This window comes from Mustela erminea, chromosome 16, assembly GCF_009829155.1.
Source record: "Mustela erminea isolate mMusErm1 chromosome 16, mMusErm1.Pri, whole genome shotgun sequence".
In the NCBI taxonomy this organism is placed as follows: Eukaryota; Metazoa; Chordata; class Mammalia; order Carnivora; family Mustelidae; genus Mustela; species Mustela erminea.
Genome location: NC_045629.1, coordinates 16,502,037 through 16,520,524, shown reverse-complemented (window position 1 = coordinate 16,520,524; position 18,488 = coordinate 16,502,037).

Sequence of the window (18,488 nt, the reverse complement as noted above, 5' to 3'; positions counted from 1 at the left end):
TTTTCTTCAAAGAAGACTTGGTCTTCACCCAAAAAGAGTTTACTAAAAATGTAAAGTCTTACAACAAACACTAACTATATATCCATCAATTTTTTAAGGTTTTATTTATTTATTTGAGAGAAAGAGAGAGAGTGAAAGAGAGAGAGAACATGAGAGGGGAGAGGGTTAGAGGGAGAGGCAGTCTTCCTGTTGAGCTGGGAGCCTGACACGGGACTTGATTCCAGGACTCCAGGATCATGACCTGAGCTGAAGACAGTTGTTTAACCAACTGAGCCACCCAGGCGCCCCTATATCCATTGTTTTTTTAGGTGTCCATCCATACTAGGAACCTAATATTTTCTAGACTCTGGAGAAACAGCCAATACATAAGAGTAGACAATGTCCTACTCTCCCACACTGCTTTTGTTTTATTGAATGTTGAGGATTGGGTTTGAAAAGGACAGATAGTGCCAAGAAAACCAATAAACAAGATAATAATTACAAATTATAGCAAGTGCTATGGAGAAAACAAGGCAATGTGATAACTCGGTAGAGGATACTTCCAAGCTCTCAGTAGAGATGCCATTTCATCTGAGTTCTGAAGGATGGAAAGTTGCTGGCATTGGAGGAGAACAGAGTTAGAATGAGAACAAGTGCAAAGCCCCAAGAAGCTTGCCTTTTGAGGAAGAAAAATGTCAGTTTGACTGGAGCAAGGTGAATGAATGACAGAGATGCAGAAGCTGAATTTGGTTTGGGAAGCAAGAATCAGATTATGGAATCCAGGTTGGATTTTGTTTTCAAGGCCGTGGAGTCCCTGAAGCATTTTAAGAAGGATAATGTCTAATTAGATATTAAACAGGATGTCTCCCTGTTGTAGGGAGACTAGATCATAAAGGGATGGGTTAAAACAAGGAAACATATATTGGGAACCTGTTTCAGTGTCCCTTAGTTATCACCTAGGACTAGATGGGGTTAGGAGTGATGGAAAGGAATGATATGAGATATATTTGATATATTTTGATGATGGAATGATGGATTGGCTGTAGGAGATAAGGAAAATAGAGAAACAAATGATGATTTATTGATTTTTGGCTTGAACAACTGAATATCAATTTACCAAAAAAGAGGGAATAATAGAAATATATAAACTGGAAGATTGTAAACAAGTGTAAGGGAAGCAAACTTGTAACAAGTCATAGGATCATGGGGGTTATTTTTTATTTTTTTATGTGTTTTGTATATGTTGTATAAAACAAATACAAAGATGTGCAAAGTTCTGTGTTAAGTGCCATATGCAAGAAAGAAGAGATATAATTTTTGAATCAAACACGTTTTATTGAAAGACTGTTATGTTCTAAGCACTATGCTAAATCCATCATATTTTTAATTCTTCCTCTCCAGCATGCCAAAAGCAATTAAAATATGAATCCAGTAAGGGAGGCATATATAAAGTACTGTGGAAATAGAGAGAGGGAGACATAGTCATCCCTGAATGTGGGGCAAGGACATCTGGAAACAGTGATTATTTCAGCATTCCTAAATGTGAGGGGCTGAGGCTTGTAGAAGGACTGGGATTAGGGCAGAGGGCCTAGTGACCTCGTCTCAATACTCAGAGAGGGAGGTTGAAGGTTGAAGGTGTGGGGACCCCACGTTCTCACGGCACTGTTAGTACCTCAATGACAACATCTATAATGGCCTTTTGAAGTGAGAGAGGACCTTTGCGGAGTAGAAATGGAGGTGGAAGGGTGCTTTCTATGGATAGAAAAAAGCCTGATGTCTAGGTTTGGTATGGAGGAATGGTAAGAATTGTGGTTGGAGATGTAGACTGGAAACAACCGTGAAAACCTTGGAAGCTGAGCTCTGGAGTCTTATTCTTACCCTCAAGGAGCTTTTCCTCCAGAGAGTTTTACCACCCATGTGCATGCCGATCGACATACTAGGTTCACATTTAATGTGATAGATCGAGAGCATAATTCTCAATGAAGCCTAGATGATTGTGAAGCTGATGTCTTTGCTGAGTTATCATATTAAGGGTGTTTGAGATTTGTGTTCACATCACCCAGAAAGGAATCAGTGGCATCATGGTAGGAACCAGGAGGGAACAGTGCAGGGCCTGACTATTGAGAAGCTTGGAGGTTAATTTTTAGGACTAACTCCTTTTTCCAAGTTCTGTTTTTCTTTTCTATTATAGCCTTCAAGGAGTGAGCCTCCCTGCCTTTCCTCTTTCTGTTTTGTGTCTTGGATTTTTTGTACTACTGAAATGGCCTCTGAGTATATGAGAATCCTGCTGGTCCCCAGTTTCTAGAATCCATCTAGCAATACAGTGGTTGAGAATCTGGTCAGAGTGACCAGATTAGAATTTTGATTCTGCCATGTATTAACTCTGTAAACTTGAGTTTCTTAAACACTGTAAACCTCAGTTTCCTTTCTAATTTATAAGCCAAAAGTAGTACTAATGCTTAGCTCATAGGCTGTTGTAAAGGACACATGAGAATGGATATGAACTTAGTATAATGCCCAAAGTACAATTATAAGTTCTTGATAATAAGCCACTCTACCTCAGTGACTGAGAACAACTCTGTAACTGTTGGCTGTTAATCATTAATCCTCAACAGAACTAACCAAAACAACAATGATAAACCTTAAGTAAACCATGTAACCTATGTTTCCACAAGCCATACCACCACAGAAGCAGAGATAGAGCCATGTTCAAACAAATTAATTTCTCTACTGTTCTGTGAAAACTATGTCTTTCACCCATTCCTCCCACCTGACTTAAGAACACTCAGAGGTAGTTCTTGTGCCCTGGAAAACTGGCCCCTTTTGGTCGCTGCTTACTGGCATGCACCTCCTCCGGCTCAGTGTGGTTATAGCTCTTCCTGCAGCTTCTTCTGCGGCCATCATTGCTCCTGGCATGTAGCTCTTACATAAGCCTGCTGCCTTCCCCAGTAGAAGGAGGGTTCTGGGGAGGTCAGACTCCTGGCCTCATCACTGTTTTCATTCCGGGCTCAAACTTAGATTCTAATGGAGAAACAGCCCTGTCCTCATTGGTGGAACCCTCCGTGACATAGGCTACTTTGTAATACTGTCTCATGCTCTTACTGTGTAATTGAGAGCTCATGTAACAGGTATTTGAACTTTTACCAGCTACTTTTCTGCGTCTGAGTCTTCCTAAAATGTAAGCCTGATTTCTTGGAAATTAGTGTGGAAAACATTGAGGGTATGGATATCATGATGGTCTTATAAAGCATGCTTGTTGTTTTTGACTCTGCTTCTGAGACAGCTATTGGAAGTCACTCTGGACTTTTACTATTTTTTTTTTTTTTTATTCTAAAAAACAAAAAGCCTCACATGTTCTTTGAACTTTCTTTAGGAAAAGCATATGCTGATTGTGTTCCCCTAGGAAGGTCCTTTTAAATTTTTTCAGACATTGGGCTCAACATTGGCTTGCCATATTTCAGTACTATAACGGAAGAGGACTCCTTTCCAATCTCTAACAATGATGTAAGAAGAAAAAAAATCTGCAAGAAAGTTCTGTAATTACAGATATATGTGAAATATAACAAAAAATATTTTGCACATATCCCCAGATTCCAATTTTCTTGTTATATGAGTTAATCTTACTTTGAAGATTAGGGGAAAATAGGAAGAAAAACAGGGTATTAAGAATGATTAGGGGGCACCTGGGTGATTCAGTCAGTTTAGCAGCTGCCTTCGGTTCAGGTCATTATCTCAGGGTCCTGGGATTGATCACTGCTTTGGGTTCCCTGCTTAGCAGGAGTTTACTTCTCCCTGTCCTTCTGCTGCTACCCCTGCTTGTGCTTGCTCTCTCACTCTGTGTCAAATAAATAATAAATAAGTAAAATAAAATAAAATAAAAAGAATGATTAGGGAAAATCACTGAAAATCACTGAGAGGAATGAAGAAAGATCGTAAAGGAAAGATAAGACAAAAGATCAAATGAACAGAAAAAAGTGATATCCAATTCCATTTTTTTCCCTTTTAAATACCTTGTACCTGGCAAAAAGAAGCCATGACCTCTGGCTTCTCCTCTGCTTTTATTTAATAATATTTCTTGCTCCTAATTTAAATGTTATCATCTTTCACATCAAAACCTGAACAGTTATAGAATCTAATAATTCAGAAGTTGGACAGTTGAATTTTAATGGTTTAAAAAAGTAACTTCATGATAGAAAAGTAACTTTTTTGTCTCGTGGCTACTAAGAGCACCATAAAAAATATATTGAACTATGTGTTCATTTGTATGTCTTTTTTGGAGAAGTGTCTATTCATGTCTTTTGCCCATTTTTTGACTGGATTATTAGTTTATTGAGTGTTGAGTTTAAGACATTTTTTATAGATCTTGGATATCAACCTTTTATCTATAATGTCATTTGCAAATATCTTCTCCCATTCTGTGGGCTGCTTCTTACATTTGCTGACTGTTTCCTTTGCTGTGCAGAGCTTTTTATCTTGATGAAGTCCCAAAAATTGATTTTTGCTTTTGTTTCACTTGCCTTTGGATAGGTGTCTTGAAAGAAATTACTGTGGCTGATGTCGAAGAGCTTACTGCCTGTGTTCTCCTCTATGATTTTTATGGATTCTTGTCTCATATTTAGGTCTTTCATCCATTTTTTAGTTTATCTTTGTGTATGGTGTATGGGAATGGTACAGTTTCATTCTTCTATATGTAGCTGTCTAATTTTCCCAGCACCACTTTTTGAAGCGAATGTCTATTTTCCATTGGATTTTTTTTCCTGTTTTGTCAAAATTAGTTGACCATGGAGTTGAGGGTCCATTTCTAGCCATCAGGGAAATACAAATCAAAAGCACAATGAGATACCATCTTACACCAGTTAAAATGGTAAAAATTAACAGAACAGGAAACAACAAATGTTGGCAAGTATGTGGAGAAAGGGGAACCCTCTTACACTGTTGGTGGGAATGCAAGCAGGTATAGCTACTCTGGAAAATAGTATAGAGGTTCCTCAAGATGTTAAGAATAGAGCTACCCTATAACCCAGTAATTACACAACTAGGTATTTACCCTAAAGATGCAGGCATAGTGAAAAGAAGGGGCATGTGCACCCCAATGTTAATAGCAGCAATGTTCACAATAGCCAAATTGTGGAAGGAGCAGAGATGCCCTTCAACAGATGAATGGATAAAGAAGATGTGGTACATATACACAATGGAATATTACTTAGTCATCAGAAATGATGAACACTCACCATTTGCAACTTCATGGATGGAGCTGGAGGGGATTATGTTAAGTGAAGCAAGTCAAACAGAGAAAGACAATTATCATATGGTTTCACTCATATGTAGAGCATAAGCAATAGCACGGAGGAGCACAGGGAAGAGAGGGAAATCCAAAGAGGGAGAAATCAGAAAGGGAGGTGAACCATGAGAGACTGTGGACCCTGAGAAACAATCTGGGGTTTCAGAGGGGAGGAGGTTGGGGGGAGTGGGTAAAAGGGTGATGGGTATTGAGGAGAGCATGTGCTGTGAGGAGCACTGGGTTTTATACTTAATGAGTCCTTGAACACTACATCAAAAACCAATGATATATTATACAGTGGCTAACTGAACATAATAAAAAAAAAAATTTAAAAAAGAATGACAGTAGACTTTTTCTCAGGAATAATGTGAGCCAGAAGACAGTGGAGCAACAACATTAAGGTAATAAAAGAAAAATGCTATTAAGCTAAGATTCTAAACTCGTCAAACATGTTGCCCCCCAAAAAAGACTATAAAGACTTTCTCAGGCAAACCTGAAGAATCGCCACCAACATATCAGAGCTACAAAAAGAGTAATGAAATACTTTAGGCAGGAGGAAAATGATACCACATAGAAATCTGGATCTCTACAGAGGAATAGTATTTGGCACCAAAAATGGTATTTGTAAAATTATCACTTTTCTTACTCTAAAAATATTTTTAAATGGTAACTGACTGTTTAAGGCCAACAAATAACAATGTATTGTGGAATTTTTGCCATAGGCAGCAGTAAATTATATGACTATAGAGCAAAGGTCAGGAGAGAGGAAATGGAAGGACATTGCTGCAAACTTTTTGTACTAGGCATTAAGTGTTACAGTATTACTTGAAGACATACCAAGATAAGTTAAAGGTGTATATTAGAAACCCTAAAGCAACCACTAAAAATATAAAGCAGAAGTATAATTCATAAGCTAACAATGGAAATAAAATAAAATAATAAATTACACTCAATCCAAAAGAAGGAAGAAAAGGAGGGAAAAAGGAAAAAAAGTACAGATGGGATAAATAGAAAATAAAAATCAAGGTGGCAGGTTTAAGCCTAACTCTTACTGGCTGAGTTCTATCCCCTGCAAATTCATGTGTTGATGTACCTCAGAATGTGACTATATTTGGTGAAAGGGTCTTTAAGAGGTAATTAAGTTAAAATTAGGTTCTTAGTGTGGGCCCCAATCCATTTTGACTGGTGTCCTTATTAAAAAGAATTTTGTAAGACAGGAAACAAAATGTGTTGGAGAGGATGTGGAGAAAGGGGAACCCTCTTACACTGTTGGTGGGAATACAAGTTGGTGCAACCACTTTGGAGAACAGTGTGGAGATTCCTCAAGAAATTAAAAATAGAGTTTCCCTATAACCCTGCAATTGCACTACTGGGTATTTACCCCAAAGATACAGATGTAGTGAAAAGAAGAGCCATCTGTACCCCAATGTTTATAGCAGCAATGGCCACGGTCACCAAACTGTGGAAAGAGCCAGGATGCCCTTCAATGGACGAATGGATAAGGAAGATGTGGTCCATATACACTATGGAGTATTATGCTTCCATCAGAAAGGATGAATACCCAACTTTTGTAGCAACATGGATGGGACTGGAAGAGATTTTGCTGAGTAAAATAGGTCAAGCAGAGTGAGTCAATTATCATATGGTTTCACTTATTTGTGGAACATAACAAATAACATGGAGGACAAGGGGAGATGGAGAAGAGAAGGGAGTTGAGGGAACTTGGAAGGGGAGGTGAACCATGAGAGACTATGGACTCTGAAAATCAACCTGAGGGTTTTGAAGAGGCGGGGGTTGGAGGTCGGTGGAACCAGGTGGCAGGTATTAGGGAGGGCACAGATTGCATGGAGCACTGGGTGCAGTGCAAAAACAATGAATACTGTTACGCTGAAAAGAAATAAAAAATTTTAAAAAATCACACAAAAAAATCAATCTGTCACCTTTCTATTGACAAGTAACTTGGTACCAGATGGGATTCCCTAAATACATATTCTGGTTTATCATCTCAAAAGAAAATTTTTTATTTCAAATAATCAATAAAATAGACATAAGACAAAAATATAGGCAGAAGGAATTCTTTATTTCATAAAGACAGGTTTAAAAAAATTCCAGTGTATTATCAAATATTGAATTTTGGAAAGGAGTGTCAAGAAAGTACTATTTACTGTCCATAGTATCTCAGGGTTAGATGGCAGAAACTTGAGGTCACTGGTGAGAATATGTGGTTAATTTATTTGAATTCTTTAGCTTTTTAAGAAAGGAGTTAGAAATAATAGAAAAAAGCAGAGTTAGAAGGCAGAGCCATAGGTGGTCCACTCATCTTTGTTGTTCCTTCGTTGAAGAACCTATGACCTTAGTCTAGCAACTGGTCTCACAAAAGTCCACTCAGTTCTTAGCAAGTGGAAACTATCCCCCTGCCCCCAATTAGGAATCCAGAGATGAACAGAGGTGGTTGGGGAGAAGTAGTCTCTTTAATTAACTACAAAAACATTAAGCTCTACTTTCAAATAGTGCTAAAATACTAAGTGGAAACAGTTCATTCTTTCATTCTTACACCACATAAAGGGATATAAGTGTTAACATTCACTCACTTTCAGAGTGCCTGGGTGGCTCAGTCAGTTAAGCATCTGCCTTTGGCTCAGCTCATGATCCCAGCGTCCTGGGATTTGAGCCCTACATTGGGCTTTCTTCTCAGCCGGAAGCCTCTTTCTCCCTCTCCCTCTGTTCATCCCCCTGCTTGTTCTCTCTCTCTCTCTCTGTCAAATAAATGAATCTGAATAAATATCTGAATAAATAAAATCTTTAAAAAGTATATTCACTTACTTTTCCTTTGGCTGTTTTCACTTGTAAATACTTCTGCTAAAACCCACTCGATTTTGAGATTTTACCTTTTGATTATAGAAAATACTTCCTTCTTTTGACTGCTGTCATCTCTGATTTTCCCAACTCATTACATTTTTGGGGAAGCATTTCCTGACCTTCATGATTAGAACAGTTCTTGCGTGTACTCTTAGAGTACATATCCAGTTTCAACAGATTATAACAGTTCTACACTATACTCTGGAGTTAATTCCCATACTTAAAGGTCCACAAAGGTAACATGAGTGTTTGATGCTTTTGGGTGTAAGAAAATAAGGATTAAATTGCTTGTATTGCAACAAGGCTACATTTATCCCCTGGTTTCAGTGCGTTAAAGTCCTCAAAGATAGGAAACATTTCTATTTTGTTTTGTGTCTCCATGAATAAATATAGGTGTTGGTGCTCAGTAGGCTTTCACTGAGAAGAGTCAAATGTTGGAGTACATGAGTTTATGCATTCTGGACTCTCTTCTTATCACTTTCTGGAAGTATATGTCTCCTTTTTAGGTAGTCAGTGACCCTTAGAATTGCACTATAATATGAACTACCCAACACTATATATTTGAAACTTATTACTTAACTTTTTAAAGGTAAAAAATGTATTTCATGTATCACAATCTTTTTATTAGAAAGTGATTTTTTACCTTGATAATCTGTTGTCATTTTTTCCAGTTTTCTTCCCATCTCTCTGGCTGCTCCTGTTAGGTCTGATTTTTCTATCTTCCCTCTTATCATTTATTCCTCTCTTTGGCTTACCTAATTGATTCCCATAGCTTTAAGTACTGTCAATTTACTAATTATTCCGAGATTTGTGTTCTGCTCAGAACTTGCACCTGAATACGGAAACAAAATTTCTAAGAAGAAAATTGCCTTGTGGGCATTTCCATGTGGATGTTCCACAGATATCTTAACTTGTTTGGTCTAAAACTTTCTTCCTACCCAAAACTCCTTCTATTTTCTTTTCAGAATCCACCACTCCATATATTTATGGGGTCCTCCTAAATGTGGGCTGTTGGGTTAAGCAATATGGATAAAGAGTTACCAAAATAGACACACTATTTTGACAGAGACCAGTACTGAGTATATATTAATCAAAGTTACTATATAATTTCAGTTGTAGTAAGCACTATGAAGCTAAAATTGACGGTGCAATGAGAAGATATACTCTGGTAACATTATCCAATCTAGAGCCCAGAATGAGCTTTTCTGAGTAAGTAACATTTAGGTTGAAGAGATGGGTGTGAAAAGGTAGGGAGAGATTTCTCCGAGGAAGAGAACTAGTAGGTGTTAGATCCTGGCCTGGACAGAAATAGGGTACATTGTAAAGACAGGAGCATCATGGAGGAGGAGGCTGGTGATGTTGGCAGATACTTTATAGGTCACACTTAGGATTTAAGCTCTATTCTAATAGCAACACATCATAAAAAAGAATTTTCAGTGGAGGAATAACATCAATTTTTGGATCCAAAAAGATGGTGCCTTAATCTAGCCAGTCACCCAAACCAACACAGTGGGAGTCCTCCTATACTTAGGTCTTTTTTTGAACTCTCACATCTGCTCTGTCAACCAACTTTTATTTGTCCAAATAGTCAGGTTCCCCTCCTCAGTGTCTTTGCTCATGTGTTACTTTGCCATTCTTTCTCCAATTGGGTAATTTCTACCCATCTTTTGTGAATCTGAACATCACCTCCAGGAAGTCTTCTAAGATCTTATGTCCCTCTTGTCCCCATCCTTATTTCTGAGCCATCCGATCGACATTCCTATAGTGGTCTGTAGTACTTATCACCTTAGTACTTACCATATTGTACTAAAATTATGTGTTTGTTTTCCTTCTATCCTTTAGACATAAGCTTTTTTAAGGTCTATGATGGCTCTCATTTTTTAATTTCTAGAAAATAGCAATGGTAATTGCCAAAGAGATAGGTATTAAATAAAGAATTGTAGCAATAAAGAAGACTCATCTATTATTTTGGCAGTCCTAGATAAATTATTTTCTAATAAGGATGACTTATGCATATTGGTTTGATATCCATATGGATATACATAAATATATTAGCTATACACTGGAATCATATATAGATATACATAAAACACAGTTTTATAGAGATAGCACAAAGTGTAAAAATAGAGTTGGGATTGCCTTTTGACTTTTGTCACTCTCTACCCATGTCATTTGTGGGAAGTTAGTTTATTTTTCTAGGCTTCAGTTTCCTTATTGACAAAGTGGAGATAATAAAAGCTAAGATAGTTTTGTGGATTAAATAAAATAATTAAATCGAGTCTGACTTATGGTAGGTGATTTTTTCTCATTTCTTTTCCCTTTCCTTCTCTTCACCCACATTCTTGCACTTTCTTATCCCTGAAATTGAGTACTCAAGAAACTTGGCTTCAGTGTTTATGGCAATTAGTGACTTCTTTTGAGAAAGGTTGTATAAAATGATAGAGGACTGCATATCTCTGATACTAGAATTCAGGAAAGAGTTCTAAATACTTGAAGGTAGGAAGAATAGTCAGGGAAACTGCTATTTAGTCTTTATCTTTACATGTCATAATTTACCTTAATTGTCATAGAAAATAATTTACACTAAAATATTCAAGGCAGGGACACCTGGGTGGCTCAGTCTGTTAAGTGTCTTCCTTCAGCTCAGGTCATGATCCCAGGGTCCTGGGATTGAACTGCATATCAGGCATCCTCCACAGCGAGGAGCCTGCTTCTCCCTATCCTTATGTGTGCCACTCCCCCTGCTTGTGCTCTCTCTCTGCCAAATAAACAAATAAATCTTTAAAAAAATAAAATATTCAATGCAATTTAATTTTTCTACTATTTATGTTACTGTGATTTTTTTCAAAAATTAGGTTGGAACTTTTGTGTTTAATAAAGTCCAGCATATCATTTGATGGAATATCCATTGTTAACTAAGTGATATATATATGTGTGTGTGTATGTATATATACATATGTATTTATATAGTGATATGTATAAATAATGCTATACCATTGATAGAGAGAATGTCAGAAGTGTTAGATTAGTTTTAATTATGTATATACATATAACTACTTTATTTATATGTCTTCATACATTGAAGTAAAAATTTTTTTTGGAGATTTTATTTGTTTAATTTGAGAGAGCGCACATATAAGAGCATAAGCAGAGAGAGGGATGGGGGAAGGGAGAGAAACAAGTAGACTCAACACTGAACATGGAACCCAACCATGCGGCTCCATTGCATGGCCCCAAGATCATGACCAGAGTTGAAACTAAGAGTCAGACACTTAACCAACTGAGCTTCCCAGGCACCCTGTAAAATTGTTTTAAATAGCACTCTATCCATTGATGAACAACTATTCCTATTCTAGGACCTGTTTGTTATTTTGTATTCCTTAGAAGTACAAAAAAATAAGCACTAAATAATAATTAAGAAGAATGAAATAGGTTTAAAATGGAAAAACTCAAATATTTGATGCATTTTTTGAACTGTGGACTGCGCTCAGCAAACTGTCATACCTTATGCTTCATTCTCAAGAACTAAATTATAGGGGCACCTGGGTGGCTCAGTCGATAAGTATCTGCCTTCAGCTTAGGTCATGAGCTCAGGGTCCTGGGATGGAGCCTTGCATTGGACTCCCTGCTCACCAGGGAGTCTTCTTGTCCCTCTCCTACTGGCCCTCACTCCACTCGCACTCTCTTTAAAGAACTAAATTATACTGACATCTCTTAAAGTTCCTGAAAATAGGCTCATTTATAAGGTTTGGGCTGATGTTTTGTGTTAATCTATGTTATCAAACTCTTGGGGATTGAATAGATACAGGCTCTCAAATTACATTTTACATTTATTATAGACTAGAAGGGGCAAACAATAAGTTAGATTTTGGTAGAGATGTGGATCTGGGAGACTATCCATTTTGATGGAGAGAAATGCCATCAAGAGAACCCTCACAAACATATTTGGAAATAATGTTTAACCAAATATCTGGGCACCCCATAGCCTCGTGGAGTTGACACATAAAATTAACTATCACAGCAAGGTAGGAGTCAGACAGACCACAAATTCAAATATCAAGACTAGGACCCAGGGTTCAGGTCAGAGGAGTAACAAAAGTAACTTCCTGTTGAAGGTGAAGGTCTGGTTTGGTCTTAGAGACTAAGGACAACTAGGGACAAACTGAATAATGGGACTTATCCTGGCTGCTGGAGCAAGAAAAGGGCTGCAAGCCTGGATATGTCACAGTTAATATAAGTCTGTAAGTGATTCTGACTTATCAGAGTGAGGCTGATTGCAGAGGACTAGGGCATATTTGATGTCAAAGCTGACTTTCGCTATGACTCACACATTCAAATTGAAATGTGTATTGAAAATGTCCTTCTGCAGAATTTGAATAGAGATTGAAAGTTTCTATCATCAGGAATATTCATAGTATATTTTGGTTTGAGAATGTCTGTCCCATTTGGGACTCCTGTGCCAGGCAGCCTATGTGATAGGGATGGTTTTATCTGGAGTATAGCAACTTTAAAGTTGGAGTTGGTAGGTGATAGGAAGAACTAGAGTAGACTGAGGAAGGAATTCAAAATGAGTCTAAATGAGTCTGGAGGTTGGAAATAAGGACAGTTCAGATGGGTAAAGAAATAACCATGTTGACTGTGAATATTGGGAAAGCTAGGGAAGAGAAGAGAATATTGAGTCTAGAAGCATCTGGGCAGCATTTTAGGAAGAAGAATTAGTTACTTGAGTAAAAAATGAGTGGTAGAAAAAGTATCACCAAGTGGGACTGAGTGACAGTGAAATTTTAATCTGGTGCTAAGTAATTCTAGGGGAGCTTGAGGGTTTACAAAGAACAATATAACTCAAGAGTGGGGATCAAGTAATGAGCTAGTTGACTGGGAAGTGAAACCTGGGTGAATAACGTTTTTAATGCTTGAGTATTATGTCAAACTGCATCAAATCAACATGAGCATCTTTTTAAAAAAATGTAATTTAATTTTGTGTGTGTGTGTTCCAAAATTCATTGTTTATGTATCACACCCAGTGCTCCATGCAATACATGCCCTCCTTAATACCCACTACCAGGCTCACCCAACCCCCCATTCCCCTCCCCTCCAAAACCCTCAGTTTGTTTCTCAGAATCCACAGTCTCTCATGGTTTGTCTATCTCTGTTCCAGTAAATAACTCTCTAGCCTATAGTTTCAGATACAAAAATAAATTTCCTGCATGAAAGTAAAGTTGTTGTGTATTAGCTGTATCTGACCAAAGTCTGTGTGGTGTTTTCAGCAATGTATTTTCTAATGTAGCGATTTTTCTAATATGAGAATGTAAAATATTTATTTGTTTATAATATACGAAAATATATTCTAGATATCTTATAATTTTATAGAATGAGTATGTGGGTCAATGAGATCAATTATATATCTCTATTTAGGTTCTCCTTCCTCAAAATTTCATAGGTAACTGCTATCATACTAGAGGCTGTTATGGAGAAACAAAGAGTGGAATATAGGGATGCCTAGGTGGTTCTGTTGGTTAAGCACCCGACTCTTGATTTCAGCTTAGGTCATGATCTCAGGATTGTGAGATTGAGCTCCCCCCGAGTATAGAGCCTGCTTAAGATTCTCTCTCTCTCTCTTTCTCCCTACGCTCCGCCCCCCCACAAAAAAAAGGTGGACTATGTGCTCTCTCGAAGACTATATCTAATAAAGTACCAGGCAAGTAGATGTAATTATTGAGAGAATAACCTCTGTTTTGAGTTTTGAAGAACAAAACTAGAAGCCAAGAGAATGCTCCAGAGAGGCACAAAATCATAAAGCCTTACTACAGCAAGCTGTGTTTGATAAATTACAAAAAACTCATTACAGAGTACAAGGTTTAAAATGTTCGGATAAAGAAGGTACAGAGAAGTATTAGAGAGGCATATAGTAAATAAGTCATGGAAGAGTCTGATAGGTTATGTTAAGGAGTTTTGGTTTATCCTGATATCAGTGATTGTCTGATACCTTTGAAGAATGTTAACGTGCAAGTGATATTTCCAGGCTTATCTTTCAAAAGTATAATCGTGACAGTAGAGTGGAATATGGTTAGAAAGAGGTGAGCTTGGACAAGATACATTATAACCCAAGTAGAGCTTTTGCACTACAGCCATCACAGTAGAGATTAAAAAAGAAGAAGAAGAAGAAGAAGAAGAAGAAGAAGAAGAAGAAGAAGAAGAAGAAGCAGCAGCATATTCTGAAAATATTAAAAAAACAAACTTTGTAAGACTTGGCAAACAATTGGATGTCGTTGGTAATTGAGTGGCATGAAGATAAAGAATGACTTCCATAGTTATAGGTGGATAGATTGGATGAAAGGTGGTGTTACTTACTGAGAATGTGAACTTGGGAAATGTGATGTCCAGGGGATAGATAATGGGGTTTAATTCTGAACAGATTAAGTAAAGTGTAGGTATCAAACCAAGTGGGAATATTCAGTAGAGATTTAGGTAAATGGTTTGGGGGTTAGCAGTGGGGTTGGGCTGGAGAGTTGGATTTGGTAGCAGTCAAGAGTTGACAAAATGGGAAAGGATAAAGTAAGTTTGTATTATGGTTTGAAAAGTATCTGCAAAATTCACATTTTGAAAGCCCTAACCTCTATGTATGTGACTGTTTGGAAGTAATTAAGGTTAAATGATGTCATAAAGGTGGAGCCCTAATCCATTAGTACTAGTTCCTTATAAGAAGAGCAAGAGACACCAGAAGAGTATCCACAAGGAAAATACATGTGAGGACACAGTGAGAAGGTGGCTATCCAAAAGCCAGAAAGAAAGGCCTCGCCAGAAGTGAACCCTGACAGCACCTTGATTTTAGACCGCCGGCCTTTAGAACTATAAGAAAATAAATTCCTATTGATAAAGCCACCCAATCTGTGGTACTGTTATAGTAGGCTGAGTAGACTAATACAGTTAAGAAGATTCTAAAGACAAAGCTCTGGGGGAATTAACATCATTTAAAGAAGATGGACTGCATTTGAGAAAGGGAAGCCAAGAGAAAGAAATGAGAACAGAGGGTGTTGCTGATGACACAAAATGAAGAGATGATAAATAGAAAATTTTTCCTGATGAAGCTGAGAAGTTAAGTTTAAGGGGAGGAAAGGAAAGAATTAAGAAGTGGTTAAAGATTAGGTAAACTGTAGATATAGAGATAGATAGTTAACAAGTTATACACAAGGTTTTGAGTAAGGTTGTTTTTTGAAACAGGCACTGGAAGGAAGAAGGTGAATAGGAAACTTGAAAATGCTAAAGATACATTTATTGTGGAATTCTGCTTCTGATTAAGATGAGGTAATAGGGGTTTGATTGAACTCCCTGTTTTTAAGAATAGATATCTGGACAAAATGTAAGAAATGTTGTTTTCAGACACTGGATATCAGGTAAGAAGGATGGTATTCCCTTTCCTGAGAGAGGGGGAAAAATGAGTTAATTCCACAGTTTCCCCAGGTGACTGTCTGGAGAGTTTCCAGCCATAAAACAGGAAAGGGGAATCCATATGGAGCTTAAAGTCTTTGAGTTGAGGAAACAAAAGTGTCACTTTAGAGAGGTCAAAGTAGGTTTGCAGAGAGTGGGGGTGGGGAGGAGTGAAGGAAGTAGCTGAGGAGATCCTCAGAGAGCCATCAGTTACTCAGCTGAATACTGATCATCGCATGCATGTGAAGTAACTATCTACTTAAAAGTAACAGAGGAAACAGTCACAGGAATTCACCCAGGTCAGGAAAGGTACCTCTTTCTACTAGCCTTAGTGGAAAAACTTGTAATTGATAGGACGTCAGATAGATTACTACTTGCTATAATAGTGAGCAAAATTTACTCTAGACTAAAATATTAAGCTTCAAAAGGACCAGCTTGCTTTTAAATAACTTGACTAAGGCTCAGAAAAATGTTCAAGACTATATATAAGGATACAAAAATATTCAACACTTAAGAATATTTATAAGAATACAAAATAGTCTGTACCCAAGAAGGTAAAATTTACAATGTTTGGCATCCAATCAAAAATTGCCAGACATGCAGAGAGGCAGGAAAATATGACACATAATACAGAGAAGAGTTAGTCAACAGAAACAGACACAGAAATTGTACAAATGATAGATCCTCTAAACAAATATGTTAAAATAGTTATTATAAGTATATTTTATATGTTCAAGAAGGTAGAGAAAGGATAGAACATGTTAAGTAGAGACATGGAATATATATATGAAAAAGATTCACATAAAATTTCTAGAGAGAAAAGAAAAAAATGTCTTATATGAAAAGCACACTGGATGGTGTTAATAGCAGGTTAGAAGTTATAGAAGAAAAGATCAGTGAACTTGAAGACAAAGTAAAATTGATTATCCAAGGTGATACACAGAAAGAAAAATGACTGATAAATATAAAAAAAGGCAAATCATTAATGAGTAGTAGAACAGTGTAAAGCTGCCTAATGTATGTGAAAGTGGAATTCCTTAAGGGAGGGTTATAAAAATAGTTGGAGAAATAATGGCTGAAATTTTTCAAACTTCGAGCAAAATTATATAAACCCAAGTACACAGCACTTGAAGAAAGCTTCAGCAAAGCACCTCATACTAAAGTGTTAAAAAGGTATTAAAGAAACCAGTGTTCAAAAATGCCTTTAAGGACTCAGAGAAAAATTACCTATTAGGTACAGAAGAACAAAGATAAGAATGACAGACTTCTCACTGAAAGCAATGTGTGGAACATTCCACTGCAAATCAGTGGAACAGTGTCTTTAAAGTACTGAAAGAAAGAAAAACTGTCATTAAAAATATCTTTCAGAATTAAAGTTAAATAAGACATTTTTCAGAGAAATAAAACTTGGAAGAGTTAATAACTAGCATACCTGTCTGACAAGAAATGTTACAAGGCCTTCAGTTTGAATCCAGATAATAGCAGATGGAACTCTAGATTTACACAGAAGAATGTAGATCACCAGAAATGGTAAAAATATCCATCCATGTAAATCTCATTTTTAAAATCTCTTTAAAAGACAGTTGACTAATAAAAAGCAAAACTGGTGACAAAATAGTGTGAGCTTTATAACATATTTAGTAGTGTTTGAAACAATAGCACGATGGTTGTGAAGACTACATAGCAATGAAAGTGTGTTATTTTAAAGTTCTTATATCACATGTAAAGTTTTGTAATATTAATTGAAGGTAGACTGATGAATGGAAGATGTATACTAAAAACCAAAAAAATTGCTGCGCACACACACACACACACACACACACACACACACACAATGAATGATAGCCAAGAAAGGGAATAAAGTGTAACCAGAAAAAAATACTAAATCAGTCTAAAAGAATGCAGAAAAAGAGGAAAAGATGAATAAAGAACAGATAAGATAGAAAACCTGTAACAAGATGGTACATTTTGACAGCAGTATATCAATAATCACATTGAATGTAAATTGTATAAGCACCCACAACTAAAAGGCAGAGGTTCTCAGACTAGATAAAAAGGAAATACTCAACTACATGCTGTCTATAAGAAACCCACTTTAAATATATAGACATAAATAGTTTAAAAATTAAAAAAAAGATATACTACGCTAGCACTAATCAAAAGAAAGCTGGTGGGAATTTAAAATGATACAACTACTTTGGAAAACAGTTTGACAGTTTCTTAAAAAGCTAAATATATACTTACCATATGATCCAGACATTCCACTCCTAGGTATTTATGCAAGAGAATGAAAGCATATGCCTATACAAAGACTTGTACATGAATATTCATAACAGCTATATTTGCAATAGCCAAAACCTTGAAAAAATCCAAATGTCCATCAGTAGGTTAAGAGATAAATAAGTTGTGGTTTACTCACAAAATTAAATACTTCTCAGCAGTAAAAGGGAATGAACCACTGATACAAAGAACAGCAAAACTGAATTTTATAAATCACATGCAGAGTGAAAGAAGCCAGACAGAAAAGTATACATACTGTGAGTCTCTTTATATAAAATTTGAAGATGTAATCTGTAATGAGCCAAAGCAGGTCATTCATTGCCTGGAAATAAAATGTTAGGAGAGAAGGATGACTAGGGGTCACAGGAAACTTTTGGGGGTGTGGGATATGTCTGTTATCTTGACTGTATTGATGATTTCGTATGTGTTTAAATATGTCAAAAGTTATGAAACTCTACACTTTAAATATGTATCATTTATCATATGTCAATTATGTCTAATAAAAAAGTTATTATGTTATGGTGGCAATGATTAAGAAAGCTAATTAAACAGGTAGAACTATTACTAAAAAGGGTTGAGAAACCTGACTGAAGCTGTAAACTATGAGTTTATTTGTGCACAAATGTATATAACTGCAAGGTTTTTTTCCCCATTACCGTTA